A 23,031-nucleotide genomic window follows, 5' to 3' on the forward strand; every position below is an offset into this window, starting at 1 on the left:
ATTTTATTATTTATATATTGTTTATTGTATAGAGAGATATACATATAATATAATTATATATTTTGTACATTATTATCTCCAATTATTCTTGGTCTTATTCCAGTCAATTGTTATTTTTTGAAAGATTATTTCATGCTTTGTTCTTCAAATTTGAACTTCCATTTTATTATTTATATATTGTTTATTGTATAGAGAGATATACATATAATATAATTATATATTTTGTATATTATTATCTCCAATTATTCTTTGTCTTATTCCAGTCAATTGTTATTTTTTGAAAGATTATTTCATGTTTTGTTCTTCAAATTTGAACTTCCATTTTATTATTTATATGTTATTTATTGTATAGAGAGATATACATATAATATAATTATATATTTTGTATATTATTATCTCCAATTATTCTTGGTCTTATTCCAGTCAATTGTTATTTTTAGAAAGATTATTTCATGCTTTGTCCTTCAAATTTGAACTTCCATTTTAAACTGGTTCAATTCGATTTTGTTCCAATTTTTACTATTTTATAAAAACTATTTTACTTTCAATTTGTACTGTTTTATAGAAATTTGGTTTTCGCTCAATTTTATGAAAACTGTTTTACTTTCAATTTTCACTGTTCTATACAAATTCGTTTCACTTTCAAATGTTAACTATTTTTATAAAAACTGAGTATAATCTCAATGGTGAATACGTTATGAAAATTGATTTTTTACTGAATTTTACTTATTTTATAAATACTGTTTTACTTCCAATTTTTTCCTTTTTCAGAAAAATCGGTTTTACTTTCAATTTTAACTGTTTCATAAAATATCGGATTCACTTCCAACGTTAACTATTTCGTAAGAATTGGTGTTATTTTCAATTTTAGCTATTTCATAAAAATTGGTTTTACTTTCAGTTTTAACTATTTCATAAAAATTGGTTTCACTTTCGGTCGTAACTATTTCATGAAAATTGGTTTCGCTTTCAGCGTGATGTATTTTACAAAAATTGATTTTACTTCCAATGTTATCTACCTTTTACACATATTAGTTTCACTTTCAATTCGACTTAATCCATAAAATCTGGTCGAACTTCCAACAATATTTCTTTCACAACATTTTTCAATCGTCTCACCTATTTCTAAATTATTCCACATATACATGTATATGTATCTGTGACAGTGTATCACCGAGACGAAGAACTCGACTAAAAATTGGACGCTTATCGACGCGTCCAGCATAGTCTATCCCACGTGTCCAGCGATTTAACGAGGTTCCCTGAAATGACCCGAGGAGACCGTCGGACCCCAAAACCAGCGAAAGTCGGTCTAGGATTAATTTACCGAGTGTACGGCGTGGACATAGACGAAACGACACCGTTCGCCTGAAGTCCGAGCGTGTACCTCCAGGAGATCCCATCAGAGAATGTTGGGGGAGGGCGCAGCCGAAGACAGATCACGAAGAAAACAGCCTCGAGGATCTAGCGATCCCTAATCCGTCCTACTGTACAGCTGTTCGCAAAATTGGGCAAACGTTTGCACGGGTAATAATTAAATTACATTGCGAAAATTAACACGAACGTGTTTGTAGCTATTATAATTTTAGGGTCAGACGTTGGATTCATGTATGAGATCATTTTTAGAGACAGCTATAGTAAATTCTGCCTAATTAACGCTCACAATTTCGGGAAGGGGGGGCATTATTATTCGAGTCTTGCAGCTCGTTTTTATGGTTGTTGACAATTGTCCATTTTTGTATGCAAGCTGAGGGTCAATTAGGGAGAATTTACTGTATATTCATCGCTATAGTAAATCTAGAGTCAGATATGTTCATCTATAAAATAATTCCAGTTCCATATTCGTCACTATACCAATTTGAGTGTCAGACGTATTCATCACTATAGTAAGTCTAGAGTCAGCTGTTTATCTGTAAAATAATTCTAGTTGGTTTGACATACTTGTCACTATAGCAATTATAGTTAGTCTGATATATTCGTCACTATAGTAATTATAGTTAGAATACTATAGGAATATAATTCCAGAAAAATATTGCTTATATTTTCCACTCATTCCAAACAATCATACAATTATGGCATTAGATAAAATATCTATAAATAAATAAATATCTATAAATAATATCTATAAATAGACTGCCATAATTCTTGGTCCTCAAGGTCACGCGAAGATGACAATATTACACAGTTCGTTGAACTCGTCTTGTCTTTGGTTATTCCATAAAAGTAATAAATTTGATTAGAAAGATATCGATAGCCTTGAAAACAATTTATTTCTTTATAATATTTAAATCGAACCTTATAATCTTGTCCTCTGGCATTTCTCCCGATTATCATTAATAAACAATAAATTATTATATTCAAAAGCCATTAATTTATATTAATTTGTATTATTTCTTATTAATTGTTGCTATTCGAGGTCACGCGAAGGTCACGCTACGACGGGTCGTTGAACTCGCCCTGACCTAAGCAATCGCATGAAAGTATAGTGGAGATATTCGCATGCGAAAAGGAAAAAAAAATGAGGAAAAGAACAATAACGACCTTGGAATCTCGAGAATTATGACTCGGGAGAGAAATGTGTCCGTTCGATCTGAAACATAGTGATAGTCTGGTTGTATTGTTAATGATAAAGGGGACGCTGGAGAGGTGGAAGTTAGGTGGACCACCCTGTAGGTAGACAGGGCCGTAAACCATAAAGATCTCGTACGTTGGACCGCTGCGAATCGCCCATTGACCACCCACGTGGCCTCGAATCACCATCGCCTATTTCTTCTATAGGAGGTTCTATCTCGCCCCCTCCACCACACCCCTAACCACGATCTTCGCCAGCTATGATTATCTGTTTCCGTTTGCTAGTGGACCGCGACTTTATTCAAGATACTGGCTCTTGGTGCCAGTGAATTGGACACTTCGGACGCCCTCGATCAGAAAGAAGCCTGTAGCACTACAAATTGAAGTACATGGATTAATTGATATCATTTGGATTAATTGCAATAGAGATTCAAGCCTTTGAATTAATTGAAATCGGAATTAAAACGTTTAGATTAATTTCTATAAAGACTGCAGCACTTGAATTAATTGAAATCAGAGTTAAAACATTTGGATTAATTGCAATAAAGATTATAGCATTTGAATTAATTGAAGTCAGAGTTAAAGCATTTGAATTAATTGTAATGAAGATTAAAGCATTTGCATTAATTGCAATAAAGATTAAGGCATTTGAATTAATTGAAATCGGAATTGAAACATTCGGATTAATTTCAATAAAGACTGAAGTACTCGAATTAATTGAAATTAGAGTTAAGACATTTGGATTAGTTGCAATAAAGATTATAGCATTTGAATTAATTGAAATCAGAGTTAAAAAGCATTTGAATTAATTGAAATCAGAGTTAAAACATTTGAATTAATTCTAATAAAGATTAAAATATTTGAATTAATTGAAATCAGAGTTTTAAAACATTTGAACTAATTGCAATAAAGATTAAGGCATTTGAATTAATTGAAATCGGAGTTAAAACATCTAGATTAATTGCAATAGAGATTAAAGCATTTAGATTAATTGAAATCGAAATTAGAATAATTGTTACTAATTGCAGCAGAGATTTGAACATTTATATTACTCACAATAATAATTAAAGCATTTTAATCATTTACGATAGAAATTAAAGCATTTTAATCATTTACGATAGAAATTAAAGCATTTGAATTAAATGCAATAGAGATTAAAGCATTTGGATTAATTGCAGTAGTGATTAAATCATTTGAATTAATCGCAATAGAAATTGAAGCATTTAGATCAATTACAATACAAATCAAAGCGTTTAGATCAATTGCAATACAAATCGAAGCGTTTAGATCGATTGCAATACAAATCGAAGCACTTGGATTAATTGCAATAAAAATTAAAGCATTCAAGTTAATTGCTATAGAGATCATAGCATTTGGATTAATATCAAAAGAGATTAGAGCATTTGAATTGACGGCAATAGAGAGAGACTCGAGCATTTCAATTAATTTCAGCAGAAATGTGAAAGCACTTGGATTAATTGTAGTATAGATTCGAGCGACTCAATTAATAACAATAAAGATCATTCGGACAAATTGTAATGCGTAAATTCAGATAAAGAAATTGTCCACATAGGAAGAATAATTCATTTCGTTCGTGATGATTATTTTGTAAGTGAATTATTTTGAAATTGAACGTACAGCGAGCTGCTAAAGAATATTAATTATGCGATAATTAATAGTACAAAAATGGATGAACGTGCTATTTATTCGATGTTGCATAGTTAATTTTACATATGCAGAACAGTAATTACATTAGCGTTGTAAATACCTTGTTTTATATGTATGTAGTTAATTATCGAGGTTAGGCGAAACAACGGGGTATTGTCGAACATCGACTGTTACTTGTTATTATTAGATCGGACCACTGTTATAGCAGCAGTAATTGTTGCATAATAAAACAGGAATTAATAATGATAATAAATTGTTTACCGTTATTATCACGATGTTAGTGCAACAATTAAATGGATACTGTTGCATTTTAGGTCATCATTGTTGTGACATTGTCATTGTTAGCATAGCATTACATGCGCATACACGTGCAAAGAGATGAAATTAAACGTGAAATTGTTTATTGCGTTAAAATTCAAAATTAAATTCTCTTTGCAGATATAGACTTTTCCTTATTGTAGAGACATTATTACCGTTTATTTATTGGTATCATCTTAATTCTGTACATTTATTAGTATCATTTTTATTTTGTCTATTTATTGGTATCATTTTAATTCTGTCTATATATTTATTGGTATCATTTTAATTCTGCTTATTTATTGGTATCACTTTAATTATGTCTATTTATTAATATCATTTTAATTCTGTCTAATTATTAGTATGATTTTTATTCTGTTTATTTATTGATACCACTTTAATTCTGTCTATTTATTAATATCATTTTAATTCTGTCTAATTATTAGTATGATTTTAATTCTGTTTATTTATTGATATCACTTTAATTCTGTCTATTTATTAATATCATTTTAATTCGGTCAATTTATTAGTATCATTTTAATTCTGTTTATTTATTACTATCACTTTAATTCTGTCTATTCATTAATATCATTTTAATTCGGTCAATTTATTAGTATCATTTTAATTCTGTTTATTTATTACTATCACTTTAATTCTGTCTATTTATTAGTATCATTTTAATTCTGTCTGCTTATTAGTATCATTTTAATTCTGTCTGTTTATTACTATTATTTCAATTCCGTCTATTTATTAGTATCATTTTAATTTTAAATGATGAAAATTAAAATGATTTTAAATGAGATTGCAATGGTATGATCCGACATATCGTAATATCGATAACGTTTGGATATTATCGATATATCGGAACACAGACAACCCTTCGATATTATCGATATTTATCGATAAAATTACCGATAATCACAATTATCAATAAAATATAGATACAGTGTCCGAGAGAAGAGTAGGCAACTTCGAAATGTCGAGTAAACGAGTCGCAGACCGGATAAGTGACCGTCGCGACCATAACCCTCGCTAATCCCATCACCGCTTATCAGTTTAGCGTGTCATTAGACGGTTCCGTTGTGTTTGCACGGCTACGGCAAACACGTCGCGCTGCATAAAGGAGCCGCAAAGCCTGGTAACGGTGTTCGCGCGGGCCGCGGTACTCTAATTGTAAGTAATAATTCCCAGCAAACAGCTGCCGACTGCGGGGACTGACGTCCAAAGTGTGCGCTCCGCTCGCATTCCCAAAGCAACCGGGCGCGGAGCGGCGAAGACGATCGCGCGGTTACAAGACATTCTCTCTCTCTCCCTCTCTCTCTCTCTCTCTCTCTCTCTCTCTCTCTCTCTCCCTCTCTCTCTCCCTCTCTCTCTCGTCGGGGTTTGGGACGTTGGGACACTGACGCATGACGGCTTGCGGGCGGGGTCTGCCACTGTGGCGAGTTCCTCCGTGACAGCGCTTACTGCGCCAACCATAAGTGGTTGCTGACGAAATTAGACGTCTGTACAGGGTGCACGTCCCCAACGGTCGCACCGATTTCCGAGGCGTTTACACCGTTCCGGCGAAAAACGGTTCGGGACAAAAGTTGACGAAGAGAACGCGAAGTGCGGTGACAAAAATTCCGAAAAATTTTCTCACTCGATAAAAAGCTCGGGTCACCTTGGCCTTTTTTTTAAATAGCACCACGTATTTCTGACGTTGTAGCGTGATATTCTGACACGTGCGTTCTGTTAAGCAATCGACGCCATAAACTTCGCGCATCTTTTTGCGTGCTCCGACCGCTTTCATGCTTTTATGAAAATAAAACTGTCAAATGTGTCGAAAACGTTCATTTTTACACTCCATTTGACAGCGAACGATCAGCTGTAAACGAAACTACACGGTACTTGTTTCTATAGTGAGCTAAACGTGTCAATTACCAAAGCCGAAGACAAACCAAATGATAATTTTAACGAAAGAATGACAATGCAAATATAACGCTATCTATCGCTGCATACCGAAATCACTTTCCTGCCGATCCGATAGGATTATATTTGTCTCGGAGATGGTTCAGGATCATTCCAATCGGGGACATCGCGTCGGAGGGAGCAGTGGAATCATTGTCGAGGAATTTCGCGGCGCCTCGGCGATCGACCGCCCCCGCATTTAATATTCGACGATGCTGCGACGGAGACGACGCCGCGAGGATTCCGCGGGATCTGCGAGCCGCTCTTGTTTATTGGCCGAGTCCGGGGTCACGGGCTAATGCAACCGAAAGTGGAGCACCCCGCGAGACGGATTCGTCGACGGCGCGGCGAGAAAACTGAAGGATTACCAGTGACGTCCGTTTATCCGTCTTTATGAAATCGGAGGCCGCGCGGGAGGAAGAAGGAAACGGGTCCGCACAAAGGGATCAAACGACGCCGATCCGTCGCCGCCACTTTTCTCCCGGCTTTCCTTTCCCCCCCGGGAGCCCCGTTTTCGGTCGCCGTCTCTTAAAGTCCAGTTCTCATCGCGCCTTCTCTCGGCCGACCTCGGCCGAAGAGAGCAGACAGGTTAATTGGATGTTGTTCACCGCGATGGAATTTCGTTTTAACGAACACGGCAGTTCTCGGGCTCGTTTGTCCACTGATTTTAGAGCTTTCGGATCGGCCGACGGTGGTCCGTGCCGGAACGGTTGGTTCCGCTAGCGATCGATTATTCCGTGATTACTTTAGCGATTGATTGCGGAAAGTGATCGGAATCGTTCATTAATTAATCGACGCCGGAACGAATCGGTTGGCGTGATTACATTCGGTAATCTGTAATCGTTAAGAATTTTATGTACATTTAGAGACTCGCGTGCTGTTTGTTCGCGTTCGCTGGACAAAATTACGATCGAATTGCTCGATAAATTGTAATTTTGATTATAATTTAATTAGGTTATATAACTCGCAATTTAGAATGCCGCTGTTGATTCGCAGTTCAGAACGTCGTTCAATGAAATTACAAAGTAATTCAATTACGTTGCAATTGAATTATATCATAATTCGCAATTCGGAACGTCGTCGAATTTAATTAGAAAATAATTAAATTACAATTAACTTATTACTAATTCAATTAAATTACAATTAACTTATTACTAATTCAATTACATTGCAATTTAATTACATTATAATTCGCAATTCAGAACGTCGTCGAATTTAATTACAAAATAATTCAATTACATTATAATTCGTAGGTCAGAACGACGTCGAATTAAATCACCAAGCAATTCAATTACATTGTAATTCGCAATTCAGAACGTCGTCGAATGAAATTACAATGTAATTCGTAATTAAACGGGAGCACGATTGCGGCCGTGATTGCTTGATCCCGCAAGTTGTATCGTTGATCGTGGTAACATGATTACTTGGCAATCGTGATCGTTAATCTCGAACACGATTTCACGTTGGCCGTAATCGTTGATCACCGATCCGATTACTTTTCGCCCGTCTCCGGTCTGCAGTTCTCGCATTGTGGACGAGCCTTTAGTCGGTCCAGGGACGCGACCGTTCGAGAAACTACGGCCGTGCGGGGCCAATATCGGCGCACCGGCATTATGAAATTCGGAAAAATTACGAGCCCGCAAATGAAATCCGAAAACGGGACGTTCCCGGTCACCGTCGCCTGAGATACGGGCCTCTCCGATGTCAGACAGCGGATCGCTAACTCACGGACCTGGCCAGCCTGTGTCCGGAATGGTCCGGAGATCCTCTTTCTTCTATCGTTTCGAGGAATCCGTTGAAGTACGACGAGAAATTCCCGAGGGAGAATGCGTTTTCGCGCCGATATGGAGCAGCCTCGATCATTTTTATCGCTAACGTCGTTAAGGGTCTCGATCTTGCGACCGAGCTCTCGAAAATTTCCCGCGAACTCGATCGGCGCAACTCGGAGCCTGATCTTTTAGCTTCGATTCGGCACCTAGAAAGTTACCGAATTCCCACGGGAATGGATTACAGAATTCGCGCGACGGCGACTTCGGAAAGTCCGATCGTTTAATTCCTTTAATTTTCCTCCCGTCGAACTCGTCGACTTCTTTCAACGCGGTGTCAAGTTTTTCTTCCGAACAAAAGGCAGCCCGGCGGAAAGATCGATCTCTCTGCTTTAATTCGAGCCGTCGAAAGCGTGAAAAGTCCCGCGGGAAGACGCACTAAAATTGATTCGAAACGCACCGTCCATGATCCGGTAATTTTTTAGGAGAAAGCGGTCGGGATTCGTCGATTTTTCGCCACGATGCCGATCTTCGAGGAAGTTGGGGACAATTATTCTTCGATAAAACATTCTTCATTGTTTTAAATGAATTTTAATATGACAGAAATAGGGTAAGCGTAGGTATTACTGCGGTTTCTCAACGAAGGCGAAGTTCGACAGAGAAAATAAGAGCTTTTACGCCAATGAATTGACAACTCGAGCTAACTTGAATATATAACTAACTAATATATAACTATATATATAACTATAATAATAATATATATATAATATAATATAATATAATATAATATAATATAATATAATATAATATAATATAATATAATATAATATAATATAACATAATATAATATAATATAATATAATATAATATAATATAATATAATATAATATAATATAATATAATATAACATAATATAATATAATATAATTATATATATGTATATATAACTATAATAATAACTATAATAATAATAATAATATATAACTATATATATAACTAACTTGAATATTTACTTTTCTCAAAATATTGGATCGACGATTTTTTATGAAACTAACGATTACTGTATCTAAAAATAACGCTAAAATGAATAGCTTATTATTAATTACCAAAATATAAACGCCTTCACAGCTGTCATTACGAGTATTTCGTAAGACTAGACTCGTTTTCATAAGCTTCCGAACATCAAAAATCGATAAACGAATTAAAACTGCGATTGCTGTTGTTTGTACGTCATAAATTATCAATATTAAACGCATACAAAATTATGAGATTCATTTTCAGAAGAGATTGCACGCCACAAAATGTTAGATTTTATTACCATTATAAAATATCGCAGTATTTGGGACGTCCGCAGTAATACCCGCACTTGCCCCCATGCATAGACAGGTATGCATAAAGTTTCATGTAAATTCGTTACACACAAACGAAGTACACCTACTCAACTTTATTCAGATCGTTTCGCTTCCTCGGTTAATTACGAAATAATAGTCAGCGACGCGGGAGATACCCCCGTTCGCTCTAAAATTGTTCGGTGAACAATGCGTTAAGTTCGCGTATTTAACCGCCGCTAGACGCTGCCAATACACGATATAGTTTAAGAGAAACACAGGACTTAGTTGGAGCGGTTCGAATTAGGCAAGTTTCCCCTATCAGCCGGTAAACTAGCAAATTCCCAAGGAGGACGGGTCCGGCCCGTCCCGCGGCTATCGAACAAATCGGATCGGTGCGGGAAGCGGCTTTTCTTCTACACGGGGCAAGTTTACGGGCGCCCGTGATATTTAATAATGGCGGTTCACGCGCGAGAGAGCGCGGCGGGCTTTCGTCGAGGGATCCATTCGTTTCGGTATCGGCCGATCATTAACCTTTCCCGTACGACCATTAGCCCGCACGTCCGGATAAAGTAATTAGCCTCGACCTCTCGGGCCGGGGCCTCTCCTCGGGAACCCCGGCCGGATTCTTTCGCCGGCAATTTCGGCAATTAGCTTCGCGCTAACATCGCTACCGTATCGACTCGTTTCCCGACTACCATTCGGATGCGCGAACGACTGTTATTGCCGATACAAGCTCGTCGCCGTCCGCCATTTGCATCCGGTGGGAAATAAAATAAAACCGCGGCGCGGCGCGGCGCGGCGCCCGGTTTGTGTGTATCGTCGCTCTTATGTTTTTCTTCTTCCATTCGATTCTTCCTCCTTTTTACCCGGTTTTTGCTTTTACTCTTACTTTTACCTTCTGTTTTTTCTTCTTTTTTTCTTTTTTTTTGGTCTCGTCCGGGCCCGACTCTCGGGAACGTCGGATTCTCTTCGTTTTGCTTTTCCGGGGTTTCGCTCGACAAGCTGTTTTTCGGCAGATACCGCGTGATCTTTCGCGATTCCCGGTCTTTTATCTTTTTAAGGGGGACGGGGAGGGAGCTGATTTTCAGCGGGGATGGTCTTCGTTCGTGCGCGAAATCGAACGGTGAAATCGGAGAGCGATTCTTAGGGAAATCGTGGTAACGGACTGCAGTAAATTCTCCCTAATTGACGCTCGGATTGTACACAGAAACGGATAATTCGAGCCTTCGGCTCGTTTTTGTAGTTGTCGAGGATCGGTGTTAAAGAGATGCTGCCGCGAGCAGTCTAATTTCTGCTTGCATCCTCGATCTTGAGAAGGTAACGTGATCGCAGCGTCGGCAATTGCGCCTATTGGAAATGGGTAGATAAATAAAAGTAAAACGCAGTGAATTAAACTTATCCCTTTTAGTTTATTAATTTGATGTACGAGGAAGGACCGTCTTTACTCTCCTGATTGCTCCAGGAGACTGAAGACTATTCACAAAGACGAAACCAAAAACGTCACCTAAAGACAAAGAGCACTCTGTTCTATATACATATGAAATCATTGTTTATCTAATGGTACTCTGGCGAGACTCTCGGCGTCGATTCGTTTTTGTAACTTATATGCTAGAAGGAAAAACTTCTGAGTATTCAAAAGAGAGAAAATAATCCAATAGCGCCGATGCTGATTTTTGTTAATATTCGATATAACTTTGTCATAAATACAGTCGGTCGAGAAAGTCTCCGTACACCTTTTGAAACGCGAGAACTTTTTTAAAACTGCGCTAAATGATCCGAATTTTTAGTTACCGTTTGTCAACAACTATAAAAATGAGCCGCGAAACTCGAACAATCGTATCTCATCTTCCCAAATTGTTAACTTTTGTGCAGAATCTGTGCGCCAATTAGGAAAAATTTATAGATATTGTTTAGTTATTTATTTATAGAATAGTACACTTCGGGACAAGAGGATAGAGTACACTTTTGCGTTTTTTGTTCTTTTCATTTATTTATATTTCGCTTATTCGTTTTAGTTTTCGTTTTACATTGATTAAAACAGTATTGCAATGTAAACGATGCGTTACTTGCTTCGCTATAGTAATGCACTCTTAATTTTAACAGTATATAGCTTATAATTTAATACCTGCATTCAAATTTCCACCAATAATTCGTTATAATTTAAAATCAGTATTTAAATTTCTAATAAAAATTCGTCATAATTGAAAAGCTGCGTTTAAATTTCTATTGAAAATTCATAATCTAAAACCAGTACTTATATTTCTGTTAAAAATTCGTTATAATTTATATCCTGCATTTAAATTTCTATTAGAAATTCGTCATAATTGAAAACCTGCATTAAAATTTCTATTAAAAATTCATAATCTAAAACCAGTATTTAAATTTCTGTCAAAAATTCGGTATAATTTATAACCTGTACTTTACTTTCTATTGAAAATTTATGATCTAAAATCAGTATCTAGATTTCTGTTAAAAACTCATTATAATTTATAACCAGTACTTAAATTTCTATTGAAAATCCACTATAATTGAAAGCCTGTATTTATATTTTTATCAAAAATTCATTCCGATTTAAATTTCTAATACAAATATATCACAGTTGATTTTTCAATCTATCATTACTTCTGTGATATCTAAGCTATCTAACGCTACAACACTCGACCAACAAAACAAGCAATAATTAGCATTGGGGAAAATTCGTTCGGGCGAAATGCGAACAATCGGCGGCAGCCAGCAGCCCAAAAGTTTCGAGCTCGCAGGAGACGGCGAACTCATCGGGCAAGCGTATTTATCTTAAATCAGTATTTCCATTTAAATGGCCGCCGAAAGTCCTGATGGGATCTCGGCGGGATTCGAAATCGGAAATCGCGGGTCTCGCTTAAAAAAACAGCCGTCTCGAAATTCGTCGATTCGCGCGAGTTCGATCGGGTCGCGGCTACGTGCCGGGCGAAAGGAGAGAAAGAAGGTTCGCCAGGGGAGACCTTTCTCTCTCTCTCTCTCCCTCCCACTCCCTTTCTCTCTCTTTCTCTCTTGACTCCCGAGTCTCGAGTCTCGGGTCTCGAGGAGCCCGAGAGGCCCGAGGCGACCCGTGGGAGCCACGCGCCTGCCGTGCGCCATCTTCTCCCTCCACCGGCGACTTCTTTCCACATGCCGACCCCCGTGCACATCCCATGAACGGACCACCTTCCTTCCGTTCGCGCCTCTTCTCACGACCTGCTCGGGCCTCCCGGCCCGATTAAGCCCGGCTCGATGGAACCGGTGCAGCGATGGCTTCGACTGCTAGCGACGGCCTCGAGAATACGTCGAGATCGGCGGCGACTTTTGTGCAAATTACGAAATTACAATTTCGCAAAGTGTGCAACGGATTTATAATCTTGCGTCAAAATTGCGACGTTACGAAAGTTGCGAAAGATTTATAAGCTTGGGTTAAATTTGTAATTATACGGACGTGAAGAAATAATTATAATTGTTCGTTAAAATTGTAAATTTTGCAAAATATACGACAGATTTACGATCTTGCGGAGCTTAATTTTAACATTGTTATTATATCAACCGATACGCTATGTTTAAAATTATTATTATAGGGCGGGGCTTGAATTATTAAGAATTGTTTATGGGACGGAGCACAGTTTAAATAAAAAATTACTGCTATTGGACGGGGCGTAAATTATTAAAAATTGTTTATCGGACGAAGCATAGCTTATACACAAAATTACTATGGGAGAGGATATAAATTTTTTTAAATTGTTGACGGGTCGAAGTACAGTTTAGATTAAAAATGATTATATTGGATGAGGCGTAGCTTAATTCAATAATTATTATGGGACTTAACTTAAATTCGTAATCACTATATATGGGACGAGACGTAATCGATTAAAAATTGTTTATGGATTGAAGCACAACTTAAATTCAGAATCATTATCTGTTAAAAATTGTTATGTAACGTAATGAGAATGATTTAAAATTATGCGATGTTCCATCGTAATATTTTCTCGTAATTCCAACGTAAAACACGAAACTTCATACACAGTAATTCAATATCTAATGTGTAATTATATCTCGTATGAAATTAAAAAACATTCGCCTCTGAAAAATATTTTTCTACCTCCAGAGAAGTCGAAGTACGTATAAATATTTACATTGCAACAAAAATATATCATTAACATTATTCATCCTCTTATGAAAAACATCGCGAAATGTATTAATTGTTTGAATAACTTTGAAAAGTTTCCGATAAATGAACTGCTAAAAATCGACAGAAATGTTCATACTCCAGTAATCAAATTCCAGATACAATTTTAAAATATCAATATCTAAAAATCAGTGCAAATAACCGTACTCGAATAGACACTATCACTGTCGTATTTCTTCGAGGAAACAATTTCAAACATTGTTTGAAGTGAATTAATGTACAAATTTTTATTATATTGTATGATTAAACCATTGTTTTTATTATAGTTGATTATATTACATTGTTATACTATTACTTGTATTATATTTTATTATATTATATTATTATTCTACTATTTTCGTTAATTATAGCATTAATGTATATATTATAAAGTATAACGAAAATAATAGAATAATAATATAATATAATAAAATATAATAAAAGTAATAGAATAACAACGTAATATAATAAGTTATGATGAAAACAAGTACATAACAAAGTATATACTATAAAGTGTAACGAAAATAATAGAATAATAATATAATATAATATATAATAATATATATAGTAATAATAATATATTATATATATAATAATATATATAATAATAATAAAATATATTATATATATATATAATAATAATATAATATAATATATATAATATATAATAATGTAATACAATAGTATTACATTATTATACCATTGCATGTACTTACATTTTATTATTATTTTTATCATGTTGCTATACTTATTATTTTTATTATACGTTCTTAAATTTTATTTATCGTACGTTGATAAATTCATTGATGAATTCAGATAAAACGTTACAAAATGTACTGGGGGAAAAAGACATCGAACAAAAGGAGAACAGTAGAATGCAGCAGCCGAAAATAATCCCCGTTGTGTTGCCTTTGCATAATTCAGCACCGGCGTTCATTCCGCGGATTATAGAAGTTGCAACTTGTCCACGCTGCCGCGCTCTTGGCAGTTGTATATTTACAGTCGCATTAAGCGTACCGCCACTTGCGATATTGTTGCGTAAATTGGTTGGCAAGTTCGGAACTTCGGCGCGTGCACCGCCGGGGTTTAATTACGAGCCACAATAATAATTAACGAGTGCATTTGATTAAAATCGAACTTTACGTCGGCCGCTTTCGGTACGTCGAATCGAGGCACGCCGAGTCCCTCGGTTCCGCAGCTACAAGATGATTACCAGCCATAATCGACTACTTTCGATGCAATTAATCTTCCGGGCTCTGCGCGGCGCATTGGTCGAACGGTTCCTGCCCTGTGGCGGCACTTGGTTCAACCGGAAATTCCAAATAACAATGAAAACGGAACAATGGTTTCAGCGGACTCGGCTCCGTCGGCGATCCGAGAGAAACGCGACCGCTGAACATTTTTCCTGCGGAACGTGACGGGGATACTTTTTTTTTGCGATTACGCCAGTCGGAAGTACGTATATCGGATGGTTCGTGGTAATTTTTTGAACGGGGAATTTTGGGAAATGGCGGAGTGACCGCGTTTCTTCCGGAAGCTGATTTCTCGAGAAAAAAAATACATCGTTTCTCGGCTTCGAATGCGTAGTGCGCTTCGACGACTATAGTTACGCGATTCTAACTTGAAGGGTAGTATTCTGTGGACTCTACCGAACTAGATGATATACAGGGTGTCCCAAAAATGTCTCGCAATCCGGAAATGGCGGGTTCCTCGGATCATTTGAAGCAACTTCTTCCTTTACAAAAATTTGTTCCGAGGCACCGTTAACGAGTTATTAACGAAAAACAGTGACCAATAAGAATCGAGGCTGACGGCTGACGCGAGGCGGCCCAGCCAACCAGCGCATGAAGCCCAGGTCCGCTCATTGACTCGGTCGCCTCGCGCCAGTCGAGCTCGCCTCTCATTGGTCACTGTTTTTCGTTAATAACTCGTTAATGGTGCCCCAGAGAAAATTTTTGTAAAGGAAAAAGTTGCTTCAAATGACCCGAGGAACCCGCCACTTTCGAATTTCGACACATTTTTGGGACACCCTGTAGATTACTATTGCATTATCGATTCGGGAATTTGTTTAACAAGTAATCGAAGTGACGAGGACGATTGAAATGGAAAAACTGTTGCGGACACTTTAAAAATCAGCTATGAAAATTGATTTTATAAACATGTAATTATTTAAATAATAAACTTTTACGATTAATTGTAATTAATTAATTTCCAATTGCATTTATGATGATTTTTTAAATACAAATACGAAGTTACATAGCAAGTGAACATATATTTAACTCAACAATCATTTAAATGAAAATTATATTGTTTAAATAATTCTGTGTTTCGCTAAATGCTTTCTAACGGATCGCCTATTAACAAGAAAAACTGAAAATATTACCTAAAACACGCTGTTGTACCACAACAAGTGAGACGAACGCGTTATTCCGACCACCGTATGTGCGAGCTATCCGAGAAAATACTACAGTTATCTCGTATGCGAAACACTGGCGAGACATTTAGGCGAACTGCTGGGACGCCTAGTATAAATAGTGTACCGTGAAAGGCGATCGTGCGATTTCCAACATCGCTGACCCGATTGCGGGAGAAATATTTATGGCCGAGAGGGTTGCTCGAGGTAGAAGGGGTTCGGTTAGAGGCAATTAGTGTCCGGCGCATTGGTTAGCCTCGTGAAATTGACATTATTTAATTGACCGTTTATTTCTGTTATAGAAAAATTCGAGATTAAGTGGCGGCTCGGTCTGGTTTCAGTAACGATAAACACCGTTCCGTGTAATTAATTCTATATCCGTAACCTCTTTTCGCATTGCGAGGCTTCGTGTCGGGACAACGAGGAGAGCAAAGAACAAGATCAAGAAAGCAGTAGGCTTTCAGCAGCAACTGTAGTTGCTGCTGAAGTTTCCATTTTGCACAAGCACAATGCAAGGAACGAATAGAAACGATTTATACAGTTGTTTGACAGGTGGCATTGTATTAATTTACATAGTGCTTCCATAATTGGAATTGAATTACTTTGTGTAGTGCATTCGTAATTGGAATTGAATTAATTTGTGCAGTGCTTTCATAGTTGAAATTGGATCGACATAAATATATATAATAGTATATTCATAGTTGGAATTACAATTCATAGTTGCTTTCATAGTTAGAATATATATAATAATCAATATACATGTAATTTCACAGTTTTGGAATTGAATTAATTTATATATTATTTTCATAGTTGGGATTGACTTAATATATAATTGTACTTTCGCAATTGGAATTGTATTAATTTATGCAGTGCTTTCATAGTTGAAATTGGATTGACATAAATATATATAATAGTATATTCATAGTTGGAATTACAATTCTTAGTTGCTTTCATAGTTAGAATATATATAATAATCAATATACATGTAATTTCACAGTTTTGGAATTGAATTAATTTATATATTATTTTCATAGTTGGGATTGACTTAATATATAATTGTACTTTCGCAATTGGAATTGTATTAATTTATGCAGTGCTTTCATAGTTGAAATTGGATTGACATAAATATATATAATAGTATATTCATAGTTGGAATTACAATTCATAGTTGCTTTCATAGTTAGAATATATGTAATAATCAATATACATGTAATTTCACAGTTTTGGAATTGAATTAATTTATATATTATTTTCATAGTTGGGATTGACTTAATATATAATTGTACTTTCGCAATTGGAATTGTATTAATTTATGCAGTGCTTTCATAGTTAGAATTGAATTAATTTATATATTGTTTTCATAGTTGGAATTAACTTAATATATAATAGTATATTCACAGTTGGAGTTGTATTAATTTATACAGTGCTTTTATAGTTGAAATTGAATTAATTTATATAACGTTTTCATAGTTGCAATTAACTCAATATTGTACAATAGTACTTTCACAGTTGCATTTGTATTAGTTTATACAGAGTTTTCATAGTTGAAATTGAATTAATTTATATACTGTTTATATACTGTTTATAGTTGCAATTAAATTAATATAGAACAGTGCTTTCACAGTTGAAATTCAATTAATATATACAGTGCTTTCACAGTTGAAATTCAATTAAAGCACACACAGAGTGTTTTCGCCGTTTTCAACGACCAAGATTTGCCATTAAACTTTAAAAGTGGCGTAAATCATTAAAGCATTCCAAAAAAACAATATACATCCATGCCTGACGTCGAAATAATTGAACACTGGCCCATAAATTCGACGTTGGAAGATCGCACGACCTGTAAAATATTTTTATGTAAAAATCGACTTTTTGCCGGGAATCCTCGACGACCGAACCAGCGAGTGCGTCGTCTCGCAAGCGATTGTTAGTGTGGAGTTTCGGTGTTAACGAAACAATGAACGTTAAAACAGCACGGGTTGGCAATAAAGGCGTCAAAACTACGGTGTTACCGGTTGTAAGAATCTCGCTGGCGCGGCGCGGCGCGGCTGAAGCAGACGTGGACGAGCATGATGCATGCCGACAGGGTGAACTACTTCCTTCGCGCGGTTAAAATCCATTGAGCCGGGCGTACAGGTGATGCACGGATGCTGTTTCGCGCTTTTCCTTGTTTTCCATTTTCCAGGGCCGGGCATCAGTTCCCTTTTACCTCGTTGAACAGGCGAGCACGTCGACACACTGTACAGAGGAAAGCGACGGCGGAGGGGCTGAAGAACGGGGAGGGGTTGGGGAAGGGGTTGGTACAGCCCAGCGGCAGCGGAAACAAAACGCGCGAGCGGCGTTCCTCTATATCCCCCCCGACGGAGAAATTCGCCATCGCTTTGTTCCGTTCGAAACGATTTTACGGTGTGACGATCAAGTGCAACGAATTTTCGAGATATCCAAAGGGCCTTTCCAAATCATTTTATTGCCTGCGCCCGACGGAAGATGGGCAAACGGTCCTCGAATCGTATCCTCCTGCCCGGTCTTCCGTGTGCCGCGAATTTTACGCGAGATTTCCGCCGATCCAATTAACGCTGTACCCATCGGAAGCCTGTAATTCTCTGGAACCGCTCACTCTGTCCGAGTCACATCGCTGATTTATCGGTTCGAAAACAACAAACGTCGGTGTGAACCTTTTCTTTTCTTTTTTTTATCTAATTCGAGTCCTCCGAACGGCCGCCTACGGTTGCCGAAGAAAATGCAATGTTTTTTCATTGAGCTTACATATTGTATCACCTATAATACATAATAATAACAATAATAATAATAATGATAATAATAATAATAATAATAATAATAATAATAATATATGTATATTGTACGTTATGATATAAAATATATAATAATAATATATGTTGCAAATTTTGATATATAATAATAATAATGTACATTGTAACGTATAATATATAATAATAAAATATATTCTGTGATCTAGATATAATATAGTATTTTATATGATATATATTACAATATATATACATATACATACATATAATATATGATAATAATTTACATTGTATATTATCATATAACATGTAATATATAATAATAATAATTTATATTGTAACATATAATATATAATAATAAAATATATTCTGTAGTCTATACATAATATAGTATTTTATGTGGTACATTACAGTATACATATAATATAATATATGATAATAATATACATTGTATATTGTAATATATAATATATAATAATAATATATATGTTGTATATTATATATATTATATTGTATATTCTATATTATCATTATACATATATATACATTGTATATCATACATATAAAATATACATACTATGATATATGATAACAATTTACATTTTATATTATAACATGTAATATATAATAATAATAATGTATATTGTAACATATAATATATGATAATAATATACATTATATATTGTAACATATAATATATAATAATAATATATATTGTATATTATACTATATTATCACTATACACACATTGTATATCATACATATATACATATATTACAACGCATACAACAAATTCGGATCGTAGAGGTACAACAGAGTTTCCAATCATCGCTGGATCAGCGCAGACAAAATTATTTTTTTACGTATCCGAGGACATTGAAAGAACCTTCTCACCCACGAAGAGAATCCCGAAATGGAACAGGAACGAAGCGGCGGGAAAGAGATGGATAAACACAGAGCGATCGCAAACAATTAAAAACACAGACAGACATTGGAGGGACGTAGTTCCCCCGAAACGAAACGCGAAATCGAAGGGGAACGTCTGAGAAACGACGGTAAAAAGAACAGAAAGTGATCTCGCTCGCAAATAAACCGTCGAATTGAATAGGAACCATAAAGAAACAATTAAGCCGCGCGGCGGACGTCGGAAGGAGCGTTCGTGTCGCCTAAAACAGAAAATTCCACGGCGGAGGTCCCGGAATTTCCGTCGAAGGCAAAAGAAAAGGCTGCGGAACCGGCCCGCGGGAACGAACGCGAGCAATAGAAAGCCCCGTCGCCGCCCGGAAAGACAACGAACGTTGCCGCTCTCGCGATGCAAATGAACTCCTAAATTAAATCTAGTCGCTACAGCGAAAGAAGAGGAGAAAGAGAGGGAAAGAGAACAGAGAGAGAGAGAGAGAGAGAGAGAGAAAGAGAGAGAGAAAGAGAGAAGAGAACCGTCTGCGAGAGAAACTGAAGAAACGGCCTCTCGTTCCCGCCGGGACGACGCCGGAATTGCGTCGGGAAACTTCCGTAAGTCGTCGAGAAACTTTCGGTCCTCGTTCCTTTTGAACGCCTGTCGTATCAAAAATCTCGATCGACCGGAAACCCAAATATTTAAGACGTCCGAGCGGTGCCGGCGAGCCGGGTAATATCTGCTCGCCTGAGTGCTCAACTTTTGATCATTTCCTCGGGACCACTTCGCCATTATTCTGCGACCGCTTGCAAACGTTTCGGACGTCTGAGCTTTATCCTGTTCGCGATCTTATCGACATTGTTATTCTTACCGAATTTTTGTTCAATTATTTATCCTCTGGCGCAGAACTCGTTGTCTCTTCCGCTCAAAGCGTTGTTGCTATGCTCGTTTGTTCATATTTATTTGTAATTTATCATCGCGATAATTATTATCATAATTATTAATGTGATCATATTTATTAAAAAGAGAAATTAGATTATATATTATAGTTATATTATATTATATAGATATAATATTTATATTATTATATTATATGGATATAATATTTATATCGTTATATTACATGAATATAATATTCATATTATTGTATTATATGGATATAATATTTATATTATTATATTATGTGGATATAATATTTATATTGTTATATTATATGGATATAATATTCATATTATTATATTATAGGAATATAATATTTATATTATTATATTACATGGATATAATATTTATATTGTTATATTATATGGATAAAATATTCATATTATTGTATTATATGGATATAATATTTATATTATTATATTATGTGGATATAATATTTATATTGTTATATTATATGGATATAATATTCATATTATTATATTATAGGAATATAATATTTATATTATTATATTACATGGATATAATATTTATATTGTTATATTATATGGATATAATATTCATATTATTGTATTATATGGATATAATATTTTTTTTGTTATATTATATGGATATAATATTTATATTATTATATTACATGGATATAATATTTATATTGTTATATTATATGGATATAATATTTAATATATTATTATATTATATAGATATATTATATTATATTGCATGAACCTAATAATTATTAGTGTAATTGTAATTATATATACATATAATTCATCGTTTATCGTGCTGCGTACAATATTGCACGATAATAATAATAATAACAATTGTACGATAATAAATCGTTATTATTATCGTAATTATTATCGTACGCGGTTAATTTTTATGGTTGCTCCTATCGCGAATTTCATTTTCTTGCAAAATGTCCGTATTTCCGTGTGCAATATCATCGTTATCACGGCACAGCATATTTCCGCCGGATCGTTCCTCGCGAATATTTTCGTCGGGAATAAAATTTTCCGAAGCGCAATTTTTTCGACGTTTCGAAAATCCCCGCCAAAGTCGGCCGGCTGAAACCCGTAAATTCGCCGTTCATTATGTCAGCCAGCGGAGGGTGAAACGAACACACCGGCAAATTAAGCAGCGCCCGTGTCCCCGCGGCAAGTCGGCGCGGCGCGCCGCCGCGGCGACAAGAAACGAGCCTCGGCGTTTATCGAATTATGGACTATCGATTTACAGAATCGCACGGCGCGGTTTCACCGTGAAATGAGAACGGAGCGGGCGAACGCAAGACAGGTGTCGGCGCGGCGAAGTTAAACGGATAGGATAAGGGACACACGGGACGCAAAGTAATGGAAGTGTCAGCGGCAAGTGCATTCGTCCTGTCGTTCGCAGAAAATCAATTTCGCAATGAGTGGCTTGTGTCTCTCTGTTACGAAACAGATGGAAGAGCCGGAGGAGGGGGGATGGGCCGGCGTCATCGTAAACTGAACTATATAAGCCGCGTTTTACCGAGATGGAGAAAACGTTCCCTCCGGGTCTAGTTTCTTTTTCACCGACGATGCATGCATTGTCCTAGAACGTCCGATAGTCGATCAATTGCTTCATGGAAATGTTTAACCATGCGAATGGTAATGTTAATGTTTGTTGGATTTTGTTGGACTGCTTTACATCTTTTACAATTTGCAATATTTATATTATATTATATAGATATAATATTTATATTGTTATATTATATGGATATATAATATTCATATTATTATATTATATGGATATAATATTTATATTATTATATTATATCGATATAATATTTATATTGTTATATTATATGGATATAATATCCATATTATTATATTATATTATTATATTATGTTATATTATATTACATAGTCTTTAAATTATGATGGTAATTTTGTTTATGCTAAATTAATATATTACCTTCACCAATGTTCTTCAAATTTATTAATAATTATTGACAGTGCTACGGATTTCTTTTTATATGCAGGAATTAGTATGTACTATAGTATGTACTATAGTATGTACTATACTGTATATTGAATTTTACAGTATCCGTATAGTGCATAATATATATATACATATATATCCTATACATTATATTACATATTATATTATATACTATATAATGTATATTATTATATTGTAGTCTATTCTTACTATATTTTAACTGTATAAGTATATTATGTATAATATTAAGAATTAATATAGTATATAATTATAGTATATATAGTATATATAATTAAGTATATAGTA

At 35.5% G+C, this 23,031-nt stretch overlaps 1 protein-coding gene across 2 annotated transcripts in view; it reads right to left on the reverse strand.

Moving 5' to 3' along the window:
• Positions 1 to 23,031, reverse strand: part of stet (stem cell tumor) — a 763,180-nt gene that overhangs the window by 533,575 nt on the left and 206,574 nt on the right. The window lies entirely within an intron of this gene.

Source organism: Megalopta genalis, chromosome 5 (genome assembly GCF_051020955.1).
Source record: "Megalopta genalis isolate 19385.01 chromosome 5, iyMegGena1_principal, whole genome shotgun sequence".
Classification (NCBI taxonomy): domain Eukaryota; kingdom Metazoa; phylum Arthropoda; class Insecta; order Hymenoptera; family Halictidae; genus Megalopta; species Megalopta genalis.